At 37.7% G+C, this 23,227-nt stretch overlaps 1 protein-coding gene across 4 annotated transcripts in view; it reads right to left on the bottom strand.

The window, feature by feature from the left end:
- The window catches only part of ZBTB44 (zinc finger and BTB domain containing 44), a 58,411-nt gene that overhangs the window by 19,358 nt on the left and 15,826 nt on the right, over nucleotides 1-23,227 (bottom strand). The window lies entirely within an intron of this gene.

Raw genomic sequence — 23,227 nt, 5'->3', positions numbered from 1 at the left:
AAATTTTACACAGCTCAACAAAAAGACTGAGTAAAAAATGGGCAGAGGACCTGAATATATACTTTTCCAAGGAAGACACAAAAATGGCCAACAGATATATGAAAAGATGTTTAACATCACTAATTAGTAGGGAAATGCAAATCAAAACCACAATGAGAATGGCTATTATTAAAAAGACAAGAGGTAACAAGTATTGGAGAGAATATGGAGAAAAGGGACTCCTCATACACTGCTGTTGGGAATGTAAATTGGTGCAGCCACTATGGAAAACAGTAGGGAGGTTCCTCAAAAAGTTAGCAATCTCACCTCTGGATGTTTAGCTGAAAAGTTAAAAAACACTTATTTATAAAGATAAGAGATTTAGTCTCATATTGTTATTTATTATATTATTTTTCTATATAAACACCTTTAGGCTTACTTCCCCCCATACACAATGGAATATTATTCTGCCATAAAGGTGATGTATTGCCATTTGCAAAAACATAGATGGATCCTGAGAGTATTATGCTAAGTGAAATAAATCAGATGGAAAAGGACAAGAACTGTATGATTTCACATTGTGAGGGATATATAACAGAAAACAGCAAACTCGTGGACACACAAAACAGAATAGTGGTGGAGGGCACAAAGGGTGAAGGCGGTAAAGGGGGTCAGCATTACATACTGACCCAAAGGAGAGTGGAGCACACAACAGAGTATACAGATGTTAAATTACAATGAAATTTACACCTGAAAATTATACATTATTAAACAATGTTGCTCCAATAAATTTAATAAGTAAAACTCTTCATGAAACCTTCACATGCAAAAAATTTTTTTTTAAATTCCTTTTACTTGTCCCCCCAAACTGTCCAGTGTAGTGCAGTGTATGAGCTAATGTTTTAATGAAATGCAGTTTTAACTGCTTCATATTTGATAATTTATTCGACTGTCATTATATCTCTTATCAGAGCATTATTACCTGTGTGACAGAAAAGGGTTTATTACCTTGTGAAATAAAGAAGTTATTAAGTGGCAGATCTGGGTAGCCTATTTAACTCCCAGAACCTACTTGACTTCAATGCCATATACTGTCTCTTTTATTTTTATTATTTTTTAAATATTTTATTTTATTTATTTATTTTAGAGAGGAAGGAAAGGAGAGAAGGAGAGAAATATCAATGTATGGTTGCCTCTCGTGAGTCCCCTGCTGGGAACTGGCCTGCAACCCAGGCATGTGCCCTGACTGGGAATTGAACCGCGATCATGTGGTTCACAGGCTCTCGCTCAATCCACTGAGCTACATCGGCCAGGGCCATATACTGTCTCTTTTAGAACACAGTGATTAAATATAGGGGGTTAAGAGACCAGGTTTTAGAATGTGATAGGCTTGGATGCTCTCCTTAACAATTCCTCAGTGGCTGTTATGAGAACAAAATGAAATAATGTATGTAGTAAATGCTTTTGCGCAGTATTGACACTTTGTAAATCCTCAACAAATAAAAGTGGTTATTGTTGTTGTTTAGATTACTAATATAGTAAAAACCTTTCTGGAATTAAATTTATGTAAAAGAATGTTCAGTAATCAAATGACTGGATTTTCCTTAAAAGAAAAAAAGACACCTACCTGGTTTGCTATTAGTAGATTTTATATTTATTTTATTCTTAGTAAAGAATATAAAAAACTAAAATTCTCAAAGACTTCAATGTAGCAATCTAGTAACGCTTCAGTTTCTACAGTGCTTTCCCGCACCTCTTTTTCACACCCTCTCTTCGAGGTGAGGAGGCTCACAGTAGCCCTTCGACAGAGATGGGAAGGCCGACCTGTGGGTTGGTGACTAGGGCCGGTGACCACCAAAGCACAGCCAGAGCCCATCGGGGTTCCCTGACCCTCAGGCCACAACACTTTACCAATGCAGAATGCATGGCCATGTACAGGAATTATTTTACCCACGCTAAATAACTTTTTTAAAATAAAATATCTGGTACTGAAATAAATGCAAAACAAAGCAAATTTGGGGGAATAATTTTTGTAAATTATTTTTGGATAAGGTATCAAACAGCTCAAAAATGCAACCACCACTTAAAGAAGATGTTAAAAATGAGTATTTAATGGACCTGAAGAAACAAATGTTTGGTTCTGACAATTACTGACATACAGTGAACATTCAATAACTGTAGTTATATGTATGCACTCCGTGAAAAATGTGATGAAAGAATATGTAAACTATGACCCCATCCTTGTGTGAATGTGCACACACACAAAGTAGGACAATAAGAGGTCTTCACCAGAGACTCATGGATTCCGGCAGGAAGTCATGACCCTTTTGAACGTGCCTACAGAATGGCTGCATGCATGGGCAACAGCCTCCATTGCATTCAAGGGACTCGTTCAAGGAGTATGGGTGTTTGATTATTCTCTTCTTTTTTTCTTTCCCCTTGAAAAGGCTTTCAAAAACTGAAGATGGCAATCATATCCCACTCTTTCCTAAGGTTTTTATCCTAACGTTTTTCTTCTTTAAACTAAGTATCTCTTGTTCCTTTGAGTGCTCCTTAAAATCTGATTAATAATACCCTTGCTATTCAGATTGCGAGGCTCCGAATGATGTCTACCCTCGACAGGTCATTATGACCAGTGCTCAGAACTGCACACAACAGGACAGGTATGGCAGGATTATAACTGAGTGTCCTTTACTATTTTTACCTCCCTGTTTTGGACACACATATTAGTAAGCCTCAATCAGGTATTCTAACAGTCAAATCATAACACTGACTGATTTTGTTGACATTATAAAAACTTAATTCAATAACTGACTTACTAGATGTGAGGAACTCTCCTAGGTGAAGGGAGGAGAAACACAAGTAAAAATGAAACATTGTCCTTGACCTCAAAAAGCCTGCAGTCCCTTATCCTTATAAAGAAGACATAAGTGCCTAAGACTATAAGAGGTATGCTGCAGTGCTGTGCAAAAACAAAAAATGGAACACTTAATTCGCAAGGTGCAAGGGAGAAGAGGCATCATGGAGGACAGGCCTATGAAAGTAGAACTCTGCCAAGTGATGAGGCAGAAGGGAGTTTCAGGTTATCAGGGGATCACATAAGAGGTCAGCGAATGCTGCACCCTGTACACTGTGTATACCAGATTGCAACTTGTCAATGGGCATGAAGATATTGTAAATGTGAGCATGCAGAGGGCTGTCTGTTTAAATATCAAACAATCAACTATATAACATCCCTTCAAATGTTCTATGTGGGTAAATATATTTGTAAAGGCGGGGGAAAAGCTGTATATTCTAATATGGGAAGACAAAGTGATCTACCAGGTCCTCTTCCCTGTCTGATAACACCATAGGAAGGATAACAGGCATAAAGCTCTGGGCGAAGATAGCCAGGTAAGGACACTAAAATAATTATCTTGATCATAAATTAGAGTTAACAGCTCAAATATATACTTGCTCCACAAGTAATTAAAATGAGACTCTAGACAGCTAGGATTGATCTAAGCAAGCCATCACTGAATGCATTTACTCATTTCTCTTTGATAGGAATGAGATGAAGATGACAACAGAAGGCTATATAAAGTTCTTTCTTTATTTCCTGCACCCCAGTCAACTGACTTCTTTTTTAAAAATCCTGAATATCAAGAGTACTTTGATGGTCACGTGGTTCAGGGAAAAAACATGCCTTCAGAGCCAGTGATACCGTCTTAATCTAGGGGCAATATGAACAAAGGTGTATAAGGGGAAGAAATTAAATAGCATATCTGGAGAATATATGCAAAAAGTGTTAAAGTGCAACTTTTCCAATCTTGGTTTGGGTGGAGGGCCCAAACAGCAGATACTATACTATAAAGTGAGGTGCAAGACCACCCATGCATGGAGTTCGTGAAAAACTACTTTTTGACCTTGGATTATGTCTACTTTTAAGGTTCAAAGAGTTAAAGATTAAAAAAGGGTTTTTGTGGAGAATGATTGGTGTATTCTGAGTTCCAAACATTATCCCACTCCCCACTACTCCCCTGCCCGGGTAAGGGGCTGCATGTTAACAACTCTTTGTCTCAGGCCTATATAAAATGTGTCACACTTGAAATCTAAAGGGTACGAGCTGATTTGAACTCTGGCCCAAACTGGGAAGTAGGTACGCTTACCATCTCCCAACAGTATACAAAAGCAATACAGTGCAATGTTGGAAACAGGACTCAGGAGCCAGAATGCTGGATTTGCATCCTCGTTCTGCCATTTATATGTGACCTTGGCACGTCACTAATTGTACCTTAATTTCTGCAGCAGTAAAATAGGGACAAGAGAACCTATCTCAGAGAGGTCTGAGTGATAATTGGCTTAATACATATATAGTGCTTATAATAGTACCAAGCACAAAATAAATATCACATAGAGGTTTTATTTATTTAGTTTTAGAGAGGAAGGGAGGGAGAGAAACATGCATGTGTGTGAGGAACACCGATCCACCGCCTCGCATGCCCCAGCTGAGGATATGGCCTGCAACCCAGGCATGTGCTCTGACTGGAATTAAAGTGGTGACCTTTTGGTTCGTGGGTTGGTGCTCAATTCACTGAGCCATACCAGCCAGGGCTAAATGCTATAAAAACATTGGTTGCAGTTGCTATTACTATTAAAGACCTTAATTTCTTATTCAACTCTTGCCCCTACCAATCCTGGAAGGGCAGGAAACTACAGTCAGAAAATGAAGAGGAGCCCTCACTGTGTGGCTCAGTGGGTTGGGAATCATCTCACAAGCTTAAAGGTTCAATTCCTGGTCAGGTCCCTGGTTTGGGGCATGTAAGAGGCGCACTGACATTTCATTTCTCTCCCTTCCCTTCCCTTCTCTCTCCCTTCCCACTCTCTAACAGTAAATAAATAAAATCTCTAGAGAGGGGGGGAAAAAAAGAAAATGAAGAAGAATAAAAGTGCAAAGAAGAGAGGAGACAGAAAGCAAAAGGAAGCTAGAACACCCTCACCTTTTACTGCAGGCCTGCAGAAGGCCTGAGGTGGGCAAAGAGAGAAACCTTTAACTCTGTATTAAGTTTTGGAAAATAATTATTTCCTGAATGACTAGCAAAGTTATTAAGACTTGCCCTTCAAGAAACTGAAGAGAAAATTAACCTTGCAGAATCAATTAAAATGGACAGCGGAAGAGACACTGAAGTGGAAGACAAAAAAATGGATTCTGAGTACCTTCCATAACTCAAAATTGTTTGATACAACGGCTGTGCTTACATGATACAAAGCGTGACATAGCTTTGAAGCTTGACACAGCTATGACTTTTGACACAGCTTTGAGGTATGAAATGAGAGAAAGAGGAAGTGAGACTGAAAAAATGCCTTGTATGCCATGTGTTTATTACATGAGTTTCCCAACACACAGCTATGGAAGCTTAGTTTCATTATACACTCTACATTAAAAAATTACACGGAGAAATATAATTTGGAAATACTATAATATCATACATTGTGGCAAAACTTGGGATGAATGACATTATTTGAAAAAGTCATATATACTATGGACTACTCAGAAGCCAGAAAGTATAACCTAAAATTTTCATAGATAATTCTGTTAAACACCTCATACCTTTCTGTGTAGATGAGCATGTATATGTGTATATACACGTGTAAAGTTATATATTTCGCCATTTAAAATTCCTGAGTAAAGATAAATATTACTTAATTCCAATTACTAATGTAAAATTTATGCACCATTAATAAAGATGTCCTTGTGTAATAGTTTGTAATTTGAACTAGCAGGTAATTCAGAAATAGTTTCCTTCCTAACCTTCCAACTCCAAATTATTCCTGGAATAGTATGCATGCTTATCAAAGTGGTGGCTGCTAAACAACAGACTTTAAGAAAAAAAAATCCTATGACTTTTCCTGTAGTTGGGTTGAAAACTTTTTGCCAAATAAGGCATATAGCCTAGTTGTTAAAAGGGAATGACTTCAGTTACACAAATCTAACGTTTTGAATTTTGACTCTTCCATTTACCAAGCAGGCATTAAATCTTAGTCAAGAGGATTAAAATATTATAGCACAATTCCTGGTATCAAGTAAGCATTCAATAAATGTTAGCTACTATTACTAAAAATGAAATGGAGATCAAATTTCAAAATGTCTACTCTATTTCTTATATGACAAGAGCACACTGTGAATATGTATATTTTGCTGAGAAGAATTATCAGAGGATCTGATAATTCAGCATGCCTAGTACAAAATATTAGTAGTTGGCATATTAAAGTAAGGTGACTGCCTAAGATGATATTTTAAAAAGTAATGAGAGACTACTAACCCTAAAAATAATTTAGATGGGAAAAAGTGATATTTAGTAAGAATATGCATGTTTAAAAACCCAACCATATCTCAAAACTGGATGTTAACTTTACAAATGGTGCAAGATTTTAAATAAGCTAAAACTTAACTGAGAAAATTTCATTCTTATCCTATCTTCTAATTAAAACTAATCAAGGACAGAGAAGAAGGTCTAGGGGAGAAACAGAGTTTAAGATAACTGTTAGGAAATAGACCCAGATGAAAATATCATTTCTATTGGCTAACTGTCCACTCTGTAGCAGATGTAACACTAGGAGCTTTAGATAGTATCTCACATGAAGTAAGATGATAATATTCTGATTTTAGAGAGGCAACTGAGACTTGGAATATTACTTTGTCCATGGCCTGTTATGTTTATGCAATGTTAAGGACCTAGGACCTTATTCAATAGGTATGGGTAGACACTGGGGAGTAGTATAGTTATATCTATATGTTTAAAAAATTATCCTGGTGACAACATTGAGAGTAGATTTAAGGGTAGCTAGTACAACAGTATATGATAAAATCAAACCAAGTTGGTGGCAGTGAGGATAAGTTTGAGTTGAAAAAGCCAAATAAAACACACCTGAAAGCCTTGGCTGGTGTGCAGTTAAGTGGAGTGTCATTCCAAAACCCAAAGGTTGCAGGCTCAATCCCAGTCAGACACACGCCTAGGCTGTGTCCAATCCCCTAGGCTGCCAGTCCAATCCCTGTTTTAGGTACATACAATCCAAGGTCCGGGCACACAGGAGGAAACCAACTGGTATTTCTCTCTCTAAAAGCAAGGGAAAAATTGTCCTTGGGTGAGGATTTAAAGGAAATCTCAGAATATGGAGGAGTTAAAACCATCACAGCATGGCTGTGCAATGAGATGGGGTGGGGCGTAGCTAGGAGAGGTGAATCTGACCTTGGGACTCCAACACAGATGACTGAGTAGATGGTGTTTTCACCAAACAAGATGGAGAATGAGAGGAAGAACAGGTTTCAGTAGGGATTAATGATGAATGGAAAGAAGTATTTTGTTTTAGGCATGCTGAATCCAAAAGCTGCCCATTCTAGTTTGGAGTTCAGAGAAGATGCCAGAGCTGGACCTAAATAGGCATTTTATGTAAATCACTGATAAATTAATTTCACTGTTCAAAGTTAGAACTGAGGACATCTGAAGAATGTGTGGGGAAGAGGAACAGAGGAAATGTACATTGTGAGAGGCAGAGTAAAAGGATTCAGTGAAACATTTTATAGTGCGTAATTTATCTTTTGAACCTGTCCAATACTGAGCACAATACACACAAAAGAATCAATGAAATATGTGAATGGATAAATATATACCATGAGATTTCTACCTGGTTTGGTTATCTAAAATGCCTGTATCTGCTTATTACTATTGGTTAAAAGGTGAAGAAGAAGTTGCAATTTAAACTTATAGTCTTGAATTTGAATTAAAAGCATCAGAATGAACTCATAATGTAGTTAATCTTCAATAAATATCCTCACACTCAGAATGGTTTTCAAACTCCAATTCCCACTAAAAGTAACCACAGCTCCTGAGAAAAATGGCTGAGCACACTTCTGAGCCACCAAATGTCCACCTCCAACAGTTTAGCAGAGAGCAAGGCAGCCATCAAAGATTATTAGGGATGTGTTGAGGCTCAAGTCAAAGGAGGTTCTGAATGGCCAAAATGAAATAGTAACCTGCAACACATGAAATATATTTAGCCCTGGCTGGCGTAGCTCAGTGGATTGAGCGCGGGCCTGGGAACCAGACGATCGCGGTTCAATTCCCAGTCAGGGCACATGCCTGGGTTGCAGGCCAGTTCCCAGCAGGGGCCAGTTCCCAGCAGGGGATGCAGGAGAAGCAACCATACATTGATGTTTCTCTTCCTCTCTCCTTCCCTTCCCCTCTATGGATAAATAAATAAAATATTAAAAAAAAGAAATATCTCTCAAGTCATGAGTTCATGTGACACTAGAAACAAAGACAAAACTAATCTGTCACCTTTAAAAGACACTACCTGCCAGAGGGGAGGGGTGCTGAGGGCCTGGGTGAAAAGTGTAAAGGGACTCAGAAGTACAGACTGGCAGTTACAGAACAGTCACGGAGGTGTGAAGTACAGCATGGGAAACATAGTGTAATATGTTCATAATACTGTAATAACTATGTACGGTGTCAGATGGGCACTACAAATTTCAGGGGGAACACTTTGTAAAGTATATAATTAATTGTCTAGCCACTATGCTGTACACCTGAAACTAATACAAAATATTAAATGTAAACTAATTTTTAAAAAAATATAAAAAATTTTCTTAAAGAAAAAAAAGATGCTACTGAACCAAGTAATTTTTTCAAAAATTAGTTTTTAAGATAGAGGGAAAAATAAAAAATTTATTCTGCCTTCCCAACACAAATGGCACTTTAGAGGTAATCAGATAAAATATGAAGAAAGTATCTCTTATGGAAATAGTCTAGCTAATAAATGGAGCACCAGAAGTAGATTACCAATTTTGCACCCCTCCCCCCATGAACAATGATTCATACTTTCACAAAAAGAGAGCAGTAAGACAATGAAATCTGCTCAAGTTTCTAGATGCAACTGCCAATTCTTGAGAAACACAGAGGTTGACAGGAATATGTCAGGGTATACCACTACAATGCAAACAGCAAAGTCTAGATGAGGTGAAACTATACAGGACAAAAGACTTGGTTATTTCCACTAACAAACGGCAAGGAAAAAGAAGATGAAAGGGGGACTGAGAAAGGAAACTTGTAGATTAAAAGAAACTTAAAAGATTTTATGAACCAGTCATACTACGTGCACCTTATTTGAGAAAAAAATCAATGCATAAAATACAAATTAATGAGTTAACTGAAATTTTTACTGAGCATGTCATAATTAAGTACTGTTAATTTTTAATGTGATAATAACATGACTATATATTTTTTCTTTTTTAAAGATTTTATTTATTTATTTTTAGAGAGAAGGGAAGGAGAGAGAGAGGGAGAAAAACATCAATGTGTGGTTGCCTCCTGCACGCCCCGCAACCAGCGACCTGGCTCACAACCCAGGCATGTGCCCTGATTGGGAATCGAACCTGCAACCCTTTGCTTTATCAGGCCCACACTCAATCCACAGAGCTACACCAGCCATGGCATGACTATGTATTTTATAAAACAGCTGTATTAAGTAAGATACATTCACCACAGGTACAACAGTCAACAATGTAGGTTACTCACCACCTCCAAAAGAAACCCTGAATATACTAGCTGTTGGCCCCTGCCCAACACACACATTCAATCTCTACCCCTCTGCCAGCACTAAGCAATCACTGGTCTACTTTTTGTTGTTACAAATTTCTTTATTCAAGACTTTCATATGATTTTCACATAATCTGTGAACTTCTGTGGCTGGTTTCATACACTTAGCATGTTTTCAAGGTTCACCCGGGTTGTATCATGTTATCAGTGCTTCATTATTTTTTATGGACGAATAGTATTCTTTTGTCTAGATGTAGGACATTTTCTTTAGCCATTCGTAAGTTGATGGACATTGTGGTTATTTCCACCTTTTGGCTATTATGAATAATGCTGCTACTTATATTCATAAGCTTTTGGGCAGACATAAGTTGCAGTTTTCCTGAGTATGTACCTAAGAGTGAAACTGAGTCCTATGGTGACTATGATTGTTTGAGAAACTGTCAGATTGTTCTCCAATGTGGCTACACCTTTACATTTACCCCAGCAGTGTACGAGGATTCTTATTTCTCCACATCCTCAACACTTCTTGTCATTTGACTTTTTGATTCCAGCAGTCCAGCAGAGGGTGTGAAGTGGTATCTCATTGTGTTTTTGATTTGTATTATTTCCCTGATAACAAACATCTTTTCATGTGCTTACTGGCTAGTTGTGTATTTTGCTTAGAGAAATGTCTACTCAGATACTTCATCCATTTTTTTAACTGCATAATTTGTCTTTTTACTGTTGAATTGTGAAAGTTCTTAGTCTCAATTCAAGTTGCTTATCAGATACATATGGTTTACGAGTATTTTCTCCCATTCTGTGGGCTGTAATTTTTTACTTTCTTGGTGGCTTACTCTGAAGTTCAAAAGCTTTACTTTTTGACAAAGCCTAACTTATTTATTTATTGCTACCTGTGCTTTTGGTGTCATATCTAAAAATCTGTTGCTAAACCAAACAGCACAAGGATTGATCTCTTGTTTTATTCTAGAGATTTTTATAGTTTTAGCTCTGTAAGTCTTTAATTCATTTTGAGTTATTGTTTAAGGTAAAGGTCCAAACTCATTCTTTCACATGGGGCTAAGCAGTTCTCCCAGCACTATTTGTTAAAAAGACTACTCTTCCCCTTTGGTCTTGGCACCCTGCCCTGCTGGAAATTAATTCAGCATAAATGTATGGGTTTATAGCTGGATTCTCAAATCTATTCCACTGTTCTCTACATCTATCCTTATGTCAGTACCAAAATACCTTGATTACTTCTTCTATGTAGTAATGTGAAGTTAGAAAGTGTGTGTCCTGTTAATTTGAGCTTTTTCAATGTTGTTTTGGGTATTCTGGGATCCTTGCAACTCCATGATTACTGCCAATCTCTACAAAAAGTCAGTGGAGGTTTCGATAGGGATTGTGCTCCATTTGTACATTAGATTGGGGAGAAATGCCACTTTGCAATGCTGAGTCTTCCAATTCACGAACGAGGGATCTTCTATTACTTGAGACTGTCCTTAATTCCTTTAAACAATGCTTCATGGTGTTCAGAGTATAAATTTTAAACTTCCTTTGTTAAATTTATTTCCAAGTAATTATTTTTGATACTATTATGAATAGAATTGTATCCTAATTTTATTTTTGATGGTTTAGTGTTCCATTATAACATTCCCTTCCTTCTGCTTGCTGCAGGTTTAGATTGCTTTCTTTCTTACAGTGTCTTAAGGTTGAAGGTTGATGATTAATTTGAGGTCTTCCTTCTCAAATATAGGTATTTACAGCTATAAATTTCCATCTAAGTGCCGCCAAGGTTGGACACCATATGTCTTAATATATTATAAATTCATTTGCAATCATCTCTGAATGTTTCCTAATTTCTTCTTTGATCCAATGGTTATTTAGGAGTTATGTTCATTTTAGAATTGAGTTAAATATTTTGAATACTAAAATTTTATTGGATATAAGATTTTGCAACACTCAGGTTGCCTTTTTTTTTTTTTTGATAGCTTACTTTGCTGTGCAGAAGACTGTAGTCCCATTAGTTAATTTTCTTTGTTGCCTTTGCTTTTGGAGACATACCTCCAAATTCAACACCTAGACCAATGTCAAAGAGCTTTACTGCCTATGTATATCTTCTTTTAGGAGTTTTACAGCTTTAGGTCTTACAGTCAAGTCCTTCATCAATTTTCAGTTAATTTTTGTGTATAGTATAAAATAGTGGTCTAGGTTAATTCTTTTTTAATTTTTTTAAGTCTTCTTTTTCCTTCAGTGGTATCCTTTTAAAAAAAATATTTATTTATTTTTAGAGAGAGGGGACAGGAAGAAGGAAGAGAGGGAGAGAAACATCCATGTGTGGTTGCCTCTCAATTGTCCCCCACTGGGGACCCGGCCTGCAACCCACGCATGTGCCCTGACTGGGGATCGAACCAGCGACACTTGGCTTCACAGGCCCATGCTCAATCCACTGAGCTACACCAGCCAGGGCTAGGTTAATTCTTTTGCATGTATCTGTTCAGTTTTCCCCGCACCACTTATCAAAAGATTGTCCTTTGTCCGTTGTATACCTTTGTTGTAATTTACCACCTATACATTAAGTGTATTTCTGTTCTCTGTTCCATTGATCTGTGCATCTGTTTTAGTGAAAGTGGCACACTGTTTGCATACTATGGCTTTGCAGTGTAGTGTAAAATCAGGGAGCATGGTACCTCCAACTTTGTTCTTTTTCAAGCTTGCTTTGGCTATTTGATCTTTTGTATTTCTACACAAATTTTAGGATTATTGTTCTAGTTCTGTGAAAAGTGCCACTGGAGTTTGCATAAAGATTTCACTGAATCTGTAGAGTGCTTTGGGTAGTATGGACATAATACTATGTTAATAGTATTATTGTAATCAATGACTCTGGAATATCTTTCCATTTATTTGTGTCTTCAATTTCTTTCCTCAATGTGTACTAGTTTTCTGTGTACATGTCTTTCATCTCCTTGGTTAACTTTATCCCTAGATATTTTATCCTATTTAATGGATTGTAAATGGAATTTCTTGATTTCTTTCTGATAGCTCATACAGAAATACAACTGATTTCTGTATACCGACATCTGTATCCTGCAACACGACTAAAGTCATTTATTAGTTTTAAGAGTTTGCTGGTAGAGTTTTTAGGGTTTTCTATATATAGTATCACATCAATTGCAAATAGTGACAGTTGCACCACTTCCTTTCCAATTTGGATGCTTTTTATTTCTTTTTCATTTTTTGCCTACCTGCTGTAAGTAGGACTTCCCAATACTGTGCTGAATAAAAGTAGTGGGTATTCTTTTCTTATTCTTGACTTTAGAAGAAAATCTTTCAGCTTTTTACCACTGAGTATGACGTTACTTGTGGGTTTTTCATATGTGGCCTTTATTATGTTGAGGTAGGTCCCCTTTACAGCCACTTTCTTTAGACTATCATACGTGAATGCTGAACTTTGTGTCAAATACCTTTTCTGCATCTATTGGATGATCATATGACTCTTCTATGTGGTGTATCGTATTGATTTGTGGGTGTTGAACCATTCATTCTTTCCAGGAATAAATCCCCTTTGATCACGTGTAGGATCCTTTTAATACTACTGAATTCAGCTTGCTAATATCTTCTTGTATCAATGTCTATCAGGGATATTGACCTGTAATTCTCTCTCTCTTCCCCCCTCTCTCCCTCTTTTTTTTTTTGTGGTATCCCTGTTTAGTTTTGGTATCGGGGTAATAGCAAACTTGTTGAGTTAGGAAGCATTCCTCCTCTTCAATTTTTTGAAAGAGTTTTAGAAGGATAGCCATTAAATATTCTTTGAATTTTGGTAGAATTTCACCAGTGAATGCACCTGGTCCTGGACTTTGGTTTGTTGGAAGTGTTTTGATTATTGATTCTATCTATTTAGTATTATGGTTACTACTCAAATTTTCTATCTTGTCACGATTCAGTCTTAAAAGATGGTATGTTTCTAGGAATCTATCCATTTCTTCTAGATTGTTCCTTTTGTTGGCATATAAGTATTCATAATAGCCTCATAATTCTTTGTACTTCTGTAATCAGTTGAAACTTCCTATCTAATTTTATTTGGGCCATTTTTTCTTACTAATTCTAGCTAAAGGTTTGTCAATTTGTTTATAATTTCAAAGAAATAGTCCTAATTTCATTGTTTTTCTAATCTCAAATTTGTTTATTTTCGCTCTGATCTTTATTATTTCATTCCTTCTACTAACTTTGGGCTTCATTTGACCTTCTTTTGAATAGTTCATTCCTTTAGGCATAAAACTAGATTGTTTATTTGAGGTTTTTCATGTTTCTTGAGGTAGGCCTGGACTGCTAAAAACTTTCCTCTTAAAACGGCTTTTGCTGCATCCTACAGATCTTGGAATGGTATGCTTCCATTTTCATTTGTCTCAAGCTATTCTTTTTTATTTCCCCTTTGATTTCTTGGCTGATTCACTGGTTGTCCAGGAATATTTTGGTTAATTTCCACATATTTGTGATTTTGTTTTCTTCTTGTAATCAATTTCTAGTTTCATATTATTGAGGTGAGAAAAAATGCTTGATATGATTTCAATCTTCTTAAACTCATTAGAACTTGTTCTGTTACCTAACATGTGGTCTATCCTAGAGAATATTCCATGTGCTTTTTGATAGAATGTTCTATATACATCTACTAAGTCAATATGGTCTAATATGTAACTTAAGGTCAAAGTGCCCTCACTGATTTTTTTTGTAGATGACCTATCCATTATTGTAAGTTGTATATTCAAGTCCCCTACTATCCAGAGCTGTAGTGTGTACTGTATTGTGTTTCTCCCTTGGGGTCTGTTAATATTCGCTTTACATATCTAGGTGCGCCTATGTTGGGAGCATAAATATTTACAAATGTATCCTGTGGGACTCCCTTATCATTATGTAATTCCCTTCTTTGTCTTTATTACCATCTTTGTTTTAAAGTCTATTTTGTTAATATAAGTAGAGCTACAGCTATCATCTTTTCATTTCCATTTGGATGGATTATCTTTTTCCATCTCTCCACTTTAGCCTGTGTGTATTCTTAGATCTGATGTGAGTCTCTTATAGGCAACATCTAGATAGGTCTTGTGTATGCTTTTTTAAAAGCCCTCTTCAGTTACTCAAAGTCTTCTGCATTTACATTTTAAGTAATTACTGACAAGCATATACTAAAAAACTATGTTACTTATTTGTCTGGCTGTTTTTGTAGTTCCTCTGTTCCTTTCTTCTTTTACTATCTTCTCCTGTGATTTGATGACTTTACTTAGTGCTATGTTGACAATCTTTTTGCTTTATAGTTACCATGAGGTAACTACATATCAGAGCCTATATATATATTTTTTTAAGTTGAAGCAATTTAAGTTTGAACGCATTCTAAAAACTACTTTTTGCCCTGGCTGGTGTAACTCAGTGGATTGAGCGTGGGCCTATGAAGCAAGGGATCGAAGTTTGATTCCCAGTCAGGGCACATGCCTGGGATGCAGGCCAGTTCCCAGTGGGGGACACATGAGAGGCAACCACACATTGGTATTTCTCTCCCTCTCTCCTTCCCTTCCCTTCTCTCTGAAAACAAATAAATAAAATATTTAGAAAAAAAATAAACTACTTTTTACTCCCACCATATTTTACATCTTTTAATTTTGTGTATATTTTAACAAATTATTGTAGTTACAATTAATTTTTATAGCCACATGCCACATAATGACATTTGTCAGTAACAGACCCCATTTATGATAATTCCATAACATTATAATGGAGATGAAACACTTCTATTGCCTAGTGACACTGTAGCCACCCTAACGTCATGGCGCACCAAATTACCCACATCTGCCGTGTTGTTGGTGTAAATACACCTAGTGCACTGCCAGTCATATGGAGCACATACAATGACAGCAGCAGGCTACATACCACTAGTTCTTAGAACTTACTCCTGCCATTAAGTACTACGTGACTGCAACTCTATCTTTTAACTTTCACAATAGTTTTATAGGTGGCAAATGCATTACCTTTGCTATTTATTTGCTTTACAAGTGAACTTTTTGTTTTCTTATTAATTTGTACCTTTTCTTTTTAGCTCAAAGCAGTACTTTTAACATTTCCTGTAAGGTCAGTTTAGTGGTGATGACCTCCTCTGGCTCTTGCTTATCTGGAAAACTCTTACCTCTCCTTCAATTCTAAATAACCTTGCTGGGTAGACTACTGGTTGTAAGCTTTTCCTTTCAGCACTTTGATGAACTATGCCTGCTGGCCTGCAGTTTCTCATGAAAAATCAGCTTGTTGTCTTATGGGGGTTCCTTTGAATGTATTAAGTTGTTTTCCTCTTAATATTTTAAGAGAAATCTTTTAAGATTTTTAGACTTTTGACATTTTAATTATAATCTGTCTTGATGTAGATCTCCTTGGGTTTACCTTATTTGGAAGTCTCTGTGCTTCCTAAACCTAGATGTATGGATGGGGTCTTTGTCTAGGATTGAAGGTGCTGGTGGGCACCATTTCTGTGCTCGTTCCACCTTTCTAACACTGACACTGGTGGGTTCCATTTTTTAACTCCTAGATGTATGCTTGCTTCTGTAGGTTAGGGAAATTTTCAGCTATTACTTCTTCAAATAAATGTTCTGGCCCTTTCTATAATGAAAATATTGCTTTGTTTAATGTTGCAAAGGTCCCTTAAGCTATTTTAGCTTTTTAACATTTTTTCTCTTTTTGCTGTCCTGTTTGGGTTAGTTCCATTGCCCCTTATTCCAGGTCACTGATCTGTTCTGTTCCATTTTGGACGCAGTCCATTTCTAGTTGTTATATTCTTCAACTCTGAGACTTCTACCTGGCAATTTCTTATATTTTATCCTTTTGTTGAACTTCTCACTTTGTTCACCCATTTTCCCCAAGTTCAGCGACCATCTTTATGACCAATATTTTGAACTCTTTACCAAGTCAACAACTTATCTCTATTTCATGAAGGTTCCACACCACCACCCCGCCTTAGGACTTCATCTTGCTTGTCTATCTGTATCTGTAGCTGTGTACTGGATGAGATAGCTACCTCCCCCAGTCTTTAAGGAGTGGATTTGTTTAACCTTGCCCTAACTGTAGAGTATCTCTGGGACCCTTCTGATTGTCTAAGCAGCCTGATTTTTTGTTCTTCTTTTTACCATTTTTAAGCTTGTCCCAAGGACATGCTTATTGATTTTAGAGAGAGGAAAGGGAAGGAGAGAGAGACAGAAACATCAATGTGAGAAGAAAGAAACATCAACGTGAGAAGAAACATCGACCAGATGCCTCTCATACATGCCCTGACCACGGACTGAAGCCGTAGCCTAGGCATGTGCTCTAACTGGGCATGGAACTGGTGATCTTCTGGTTTACGGGGTAACACTTGAACCAACTGAGCCACATTGGCCAAGGCTGGTTTGTTCTTGACAGGTCCCAGTTGTCAATGTTCTGTCAAACTCGGTCAGTGTTCCATACGGAGGGATCTTAGTTAGCAATTAGTTTCAGGCTCAGTGGAAGTCGAATTCTCAGGCAGCAGCTTTTAAAAGTGTGCACATTTATACAATTCTGAGACTACAGTCCTAATCCCTGCTGGTCTCCAGACCAACATGTTTGAAAGTGTCGTTGGACAGTTGCAGAAATTGAGGCTCCAGACAGGTGTATCAGCTCCTTTTGGGGAAGTTCTGGTCAGCTGCTGCACGGCCACCAGAGAGCACAGACAGTACCCTCCAGTGTACTCTCCCTGAGAGGGTCTCCGTAACCACCAGATGTGTGGTGGACCTGAAGCCGGCCCCTCAGGCTGAAGCTCTAGAACAAGTAAACAGGTTTTTTTCACAGGTAGACTGGGCCTGTCTTTTAGTCCGTGCTCTGTGCCGTACCCTGGTGTAGTAGCTTGCCGAGAACTGCCTCTGTAATTGGTTCAGTACTACAAGGCCCAGCAATGAGACCCCACTAGCCACCAGAGACAGGTGCTTAGAGGGCCTCCCCTGGGTTAACTGTATGCACCCAATGATTTCAACAGGCTCAATGGAGAGCCCAGAGCTGGGTCAAGCCTGCAGGCCCAAGCAAGGGAGGAGTTAAAAAATGGAACCCACCAGTGTCAGTGTTAGTAAGGTGGAACGAGCACAGAAATGGTGCCTACCAGCACCTTCAATCCTAGACAAAGACCCAACACACCCCTCTGCCTCCAGGGGATGCTCTAAGAGTAGCTAATGAAGCTCCTTTACCCAGGTTCTAGACACTTTTCAAACTGCCGCTTTTGTGCTGGGTCCCAGGGTAAGGGATTTGCACATTAGCCCCTTAATAGCAGACCTGCCATTCCCCACAGCCTTGTGGGTACATCCTGGATGTAAGCCCTGATAGTTTCCAAAGTCAGATATTTTGAGGACACATCTTTCTGGTGCAGGCTCCAAGAATTAGGGTACCCAATGTGGGACACAAACCTCTCACTTCCCACAGAAAAGCTCTTTATTTCTGAGATCCCTCCCAATTGTGAGTCACCGTGATGGGGCTGAGTTTTTGTGAGGTCACATCTTTGCCCCTCCTATTAGTCTTCACATGGTTCTTTTATCCTTTCTTGTGGAGGAGCTGTTCAGCTAGTTTTTAAGTTTTTACAGAGGGAGCTGATCCAGATGTAGCTCTATATTTAGTATGTCCAATGGAAGAGGTGAGTTCAGAATCTTCCTATTCTGCCATATTGAATCCATTCAGTAAATATTTTCTAATGTATCACTTCAATTTTTTTAAAATAATTTTTTCACTTTTTAAAATTCTTTTCAGTGGTTAGTCAAGATGTTACCAAATAAACCATAACTTATCAGAATTAGCTTCTGATTTTTTACTAGCTTAACATTAGTGATATATAGAAATGTTACTCCTCTATAGCTCTATTCCTCCACCCTTTTATTATTGTACACATTATATATATTAATGTTATAAGCACACTAATGTGTTATTATGATTACCTCTTTACCATCTATAGTCATCCATGTAGCCCAAAATAGCTTTGCTCCCACCTACCATATTTGTGGTTTTACTGACCAATAATACATCACACATCATATGTCTTTATGTAACATGCCTAATGTTACACCATGCACATTTTATAACATGCTTTTCTTTTTTTTAGGAGCGGGAAAAGGAGGGAGAAAGGAAGGAAGAAAGGAAGAGAAATACTGATGGGCTGCCTCTCATACGCACTCTGACCAGGGATCAAACTGGTGACCTTTCACTTTGAGGGATAACACCAACCAACTGAACCATGCCAGCCAGGGCATAACTTGCTTTTCAAAAAGTTACAAGGAGAAGAAAAAATTTACTTCTACTCTTGTATAATTATGTATCTTCTTACACCAGTGTTCTTTTGTGCATGTGTGAATTTGAATTACCATCGTAAAAGCTTCTTTTAGTATTTAAGGTGGGTCTGCTAGCAAGAAATAAATTTTTTTGTTTATTGGTGAACGTATTTTGCTTTCATTTTAGAAAGGTAGTATAGGATTCTGGGTTGACAGTTTTTTCTTTATTTTTTACTGGTTATGCTATCACAGCCATCCCTACTTTTTCCCCTTTTGCCCACCTCCACCCAGCCCCCAGCCCACCTCAAGCCATCACCACACTATTGTTCCTGTCCATGGGTCATATATGTTCTTTTGCTAATCCTTTCACCTTCTTTCTTCCAGTGCCTCCCTACCCCCTGACAAGTGCCATTTTGTTCCATGTATTTATGCCTTCTGTCTTCTTCATTCATTAAATTCCACATAAGGGAGATCATATTGTATTTGTCTTTCCCTGACTCGCTTATTTCACTTAGCATAATAATCTCCAGATCCATCTACACTGTAGCAAAAGGTAAGACTTCCTTCCCTTTTTACTGTCACATAGTACTCCATTGTGTAAACGTACCACAGCTTTTTTACCCATTCATCCACTGATGGGCACTTGGGCTGTTTCCAGATCTTGGCTATTGTAAATAATGCTGCTATGACTACAGGTGTGTGTGTATTTTTTAAAATTGGTGTTTTGGGAGACAGTTTTTTTCTTTGAGCACTTTGAATGTTACACTACTGCTTTTTGGCCTCCCCTATTTCTAATAGGAATTCTGTTAATCTTATGGTGGTGGGAGGGGAGGGTCCACTGCAAGTGATGAGTTATTTTTCTCTTGGTGCTTTCAAGATATTTCTCCTTGCCCTAGCTGGTGTGGCTCAGTGGTTTGAGTGCCAGATTGTGAAGTGAAGGGTTGCTAGTTCAATACCTGGTCAGGGCACATGCCTGGGTTGCAGGCTGGGTCCCTGGTGTGGGGCATGGGAGAGGCAGCCACACACTGATGTTTCTCTCCCTCTTTTTCACCTTCCCTTCCCCTTTCTTAAAAATAAATAAAATCTTTTTTTAAAGGGTATTTTTCCTTGTCTTTAACTTCCAACTTTTTACTACGATACATATGCCTGTAGATTTCTTTGCAATTTTCTTACTTGGAGTTCACAGAGCTTCCTAGGTGAATGGGTTATTATTTCTTCAAAAAAAATTTGCATGGTTCCTGACATTATTTCTTCAATATTTTTTTCTGCTCCTACCTCTTCTTTTTCTAGCACTCCCATTACACATATATTGGTGCTCTGGATAGTATTCCACATTTTTAAACAGACTCTATTCATGTTCATGTTGATCCTTCTCCTCTGTTCTTTGCTTAATCTCTAAGAAACCACGATCAAGTCTGCTAAATCTTTCCTCTGCCAGGTCCAATGTACTGTCACGTCCTTCTAGTGGATTTCTATAATTTCTGTTATTGTACTTTTCAACTCTAGAATTTCCATTTGGTTCTTTTTCACAATTTGTATTTATTATTGCTATTTTCTCTGTTATATAAAATTGTCATATACCTTCCTTTGCTGATCATGCTTTCCTTTCGTTCTGCGAACATACTTATAATGGTTACTTTGAAATCTTTTTTTTTAAACCTGTCGTCTGGTCTGCCTCACAGACACAATTTGTGTGTTGCCTGCCTTTTTCCTGGTGTACTGGCCATACTTTCTTGCTTCTCTGCATGCTTCATCATCTTTTGTGGGAAACTGGACATACTGATATTACACTGGAGCACCTCCAGTTACGGTCAAGCATGCCCCACTTCCTGGTATTTGCTATGACACATGCCAGCTTATTTCTCAGTGACCAGCTGGATTACTTTAGATGAAGTCTGTTCTGCAATCCCAGTCCCCACAATGTTGTCTTTTATGTTGTTCCTCAGTGAGGTGAATCTTTGGGGATGTCCATGGTTAACCCTGGACCCACAGTGATATGGTAGGGCTTTCTTCCTCTCTTTCCTTAACACACTCAGGTGTTGAATTTCACTAACTGTTCCTTCCTTTCTTAACAATGCCCTGGGATATGAATTGTTCCACAAATTAATCAAATTGTGGCTCCTTTGAAGGGCTAGTTTCTGAGAACCCTGTTTGATATTTGTTCTGACAACAGGAGCTCCCTCTCCAGCTGTTGTATTCTCTGCTTCTCCCTGTATACTGGCCAGCATATAGTCTAGACTACATATTTATTAAATCCTCAATCTTCTCACAACTGCCTTTCAGCACAACTGCTACTGTTCTTGAAAGTACCAGTCTTTGAAAATACAGACAACTACGGGGAAACAGTTTTGACAGTCAGTACTACACTAAGTGTCTCCAGAGGAGCCATATGTCAGACTGCGAGGTATGACTCTGAGACAGATGGTTCTCATTCTCTTATACTGTAGACACTGCTATTCATGACCTGAACACTATCCTAGAGGTGAAAGAAATAAAGGATGGACAAAAATATCATAAAGGGGCATTCCCTTCTTCCCTACCCTTGACTCCCTCCAACTGGGAAACCCCCCTCAGAAACAGACTGAAGGAATTTGAATTTTGAAGCTGGAAGGGGTATTAGGAGATTATTTTATAGTTTAAGAGAAGTTTGTTCAACAAATATTTACTAGGTGTGCTAAAAAGCCTAGAAAGGTTAACCAAGTCAGTAACTCAATGGAAGACGGGAGTGAAGCCCAGATTACTTGATTTTTGGGAGTCCACTGCTCTGTACAAAAATCAGTTAAAACAGGATCTGGAGCCAGATATATATATATATATAAAATATATATTACAACAAGCACTCTTTCCACTGATTTGATAATACTGTAAAAATAATTGTTTCCATATAGAAAAATTGCTCTTATTAAAATAAAATTTATCTTATTACCTCTAGAACTCATATTCAATCTATTCACCAGACTAGTAATCAACTATCTGGAAAGTGAGAAACTGCCTTTATTTTTATTTTTTAAAAGATTTTATTACCCTGGCTGGTGTAGCTCAGTGGATTGAGCACAAGCCTGTGAACCCCACAATTGTGGTTCGATTCCCAGTCAGGTTACATGCCTGGGTTGCAGGCCAGTTCCCAGCAGGGGACTCACGAGAGGCAACCATACACTGATATTTCTCTCCTTCCCTCTAAAGATAAATAAATTTAAAAATTTTTTAAATAATAAAAATAAAAATAAATAAATAAAATTTAAAAAAAGATTTTATTTGTTTATGTGTAGAGAGAGGGGAAGGGAGAAAGAGAGGAAGAGAAACATCAGTGTGTGGTTGTCTTTCACATGCGCCCCACTGGGGACCTGGCCTGAAATCCAGGCATGTGCCCTGACCAGGAATCGAGCCTGCGACCCTTTGGTTTGCAGGCCCATGTTCAATCCACTGAGCTACACCAGCCAGGGCATAAACTGCTTTTATACAAGTAAAAATAAACATACTGGGATGGGAAAAGTTATGACTTGTCATAGTAAATTGTCAAATTGTTAGAAAGTCAGGGAAATTCTGTAACAAAATGATGTTAAATTTAATGATGCTATTGGGCCAGAATTTTTAAAGCTGAGTCTTAGTTATAGTATTTGCTGCAAAACAACCGTACACCACAAGAGAGTAGCATACTGCATATTGCTAAGTGAGGAAAAGATAAAAATTCAAAGTATAGTTTCTATTGAATGTGTATCACGTTTACACCATCATAAATAAAAAAAAAAGTAAGTCAGGCCTGTCTATACATGAAAAATGCCCAGTGCCTAACATATAGTATACATACAAGAATAGGACACAGTACTGAGTAATAGATGGAATATGGTTATTGATAGATCTCTGACTCTTATCACCTCTGGCTGAATTCATCTCGAATCTCTAACTCCATCACCCTTCCCAAACTTTAATTCTGTCCCTTTAATGATTAGCTAGAGTGCTAGACAACTGCATCTGAATGTGTTTGCTATCTTTCAAATTCACCATCTGAAAATAAATTCAGATTCTTTCTTTATCAACTGATACCCCACCATAAAACTTCTAATTCTGTTAATGGCTTTCAATTGCCCAGTCACCCAGAGCTTAAAACCTGGTACTCATTTTTGATTCAGCACTTCCCATCTCCTTTCAAAATCTGAAATCTTCCCTCACAGGCTCTTTCTTCACAGGCAAATTTAGAAAAATTAGATACTGCCTTACTTATATTTACTGATAAATCAGAGTTATTCTCTAGAGCAAGAGGGTTAATTATGTCCAGTTCTAGGAAATGATAATGGTTTTCATTTAGTCGTTGCTCCCGAATCTTCATTAGTTTGCTCTCTCTGTGCTTAGTTTTGAGATGATTATACATATTATTAAACCCAGCACACTTACTGATTTATA

The sequence above is a fragment of the Sturnira hondurensis genome, unplaced genomic scaffold (genome assembly GCF_014824575.4).
Source record: "Sturnira hondurensis isolate 20B ecotype Veracruz unplaced genomic scaffold, ASM1482457v3 Scaffold0024152, whole genome shotgun sequence".
NCBI lineage: Eukaryota > Metazoa > Chordata > Mammalia > Chiroptera > Phyllostomidae > Sturnira > Sturnira hondurensis.
Note: the sequence above shows the minus strand (reverse complement) of the source record. Positions and strands in the feature narration are given on the sequence as shown.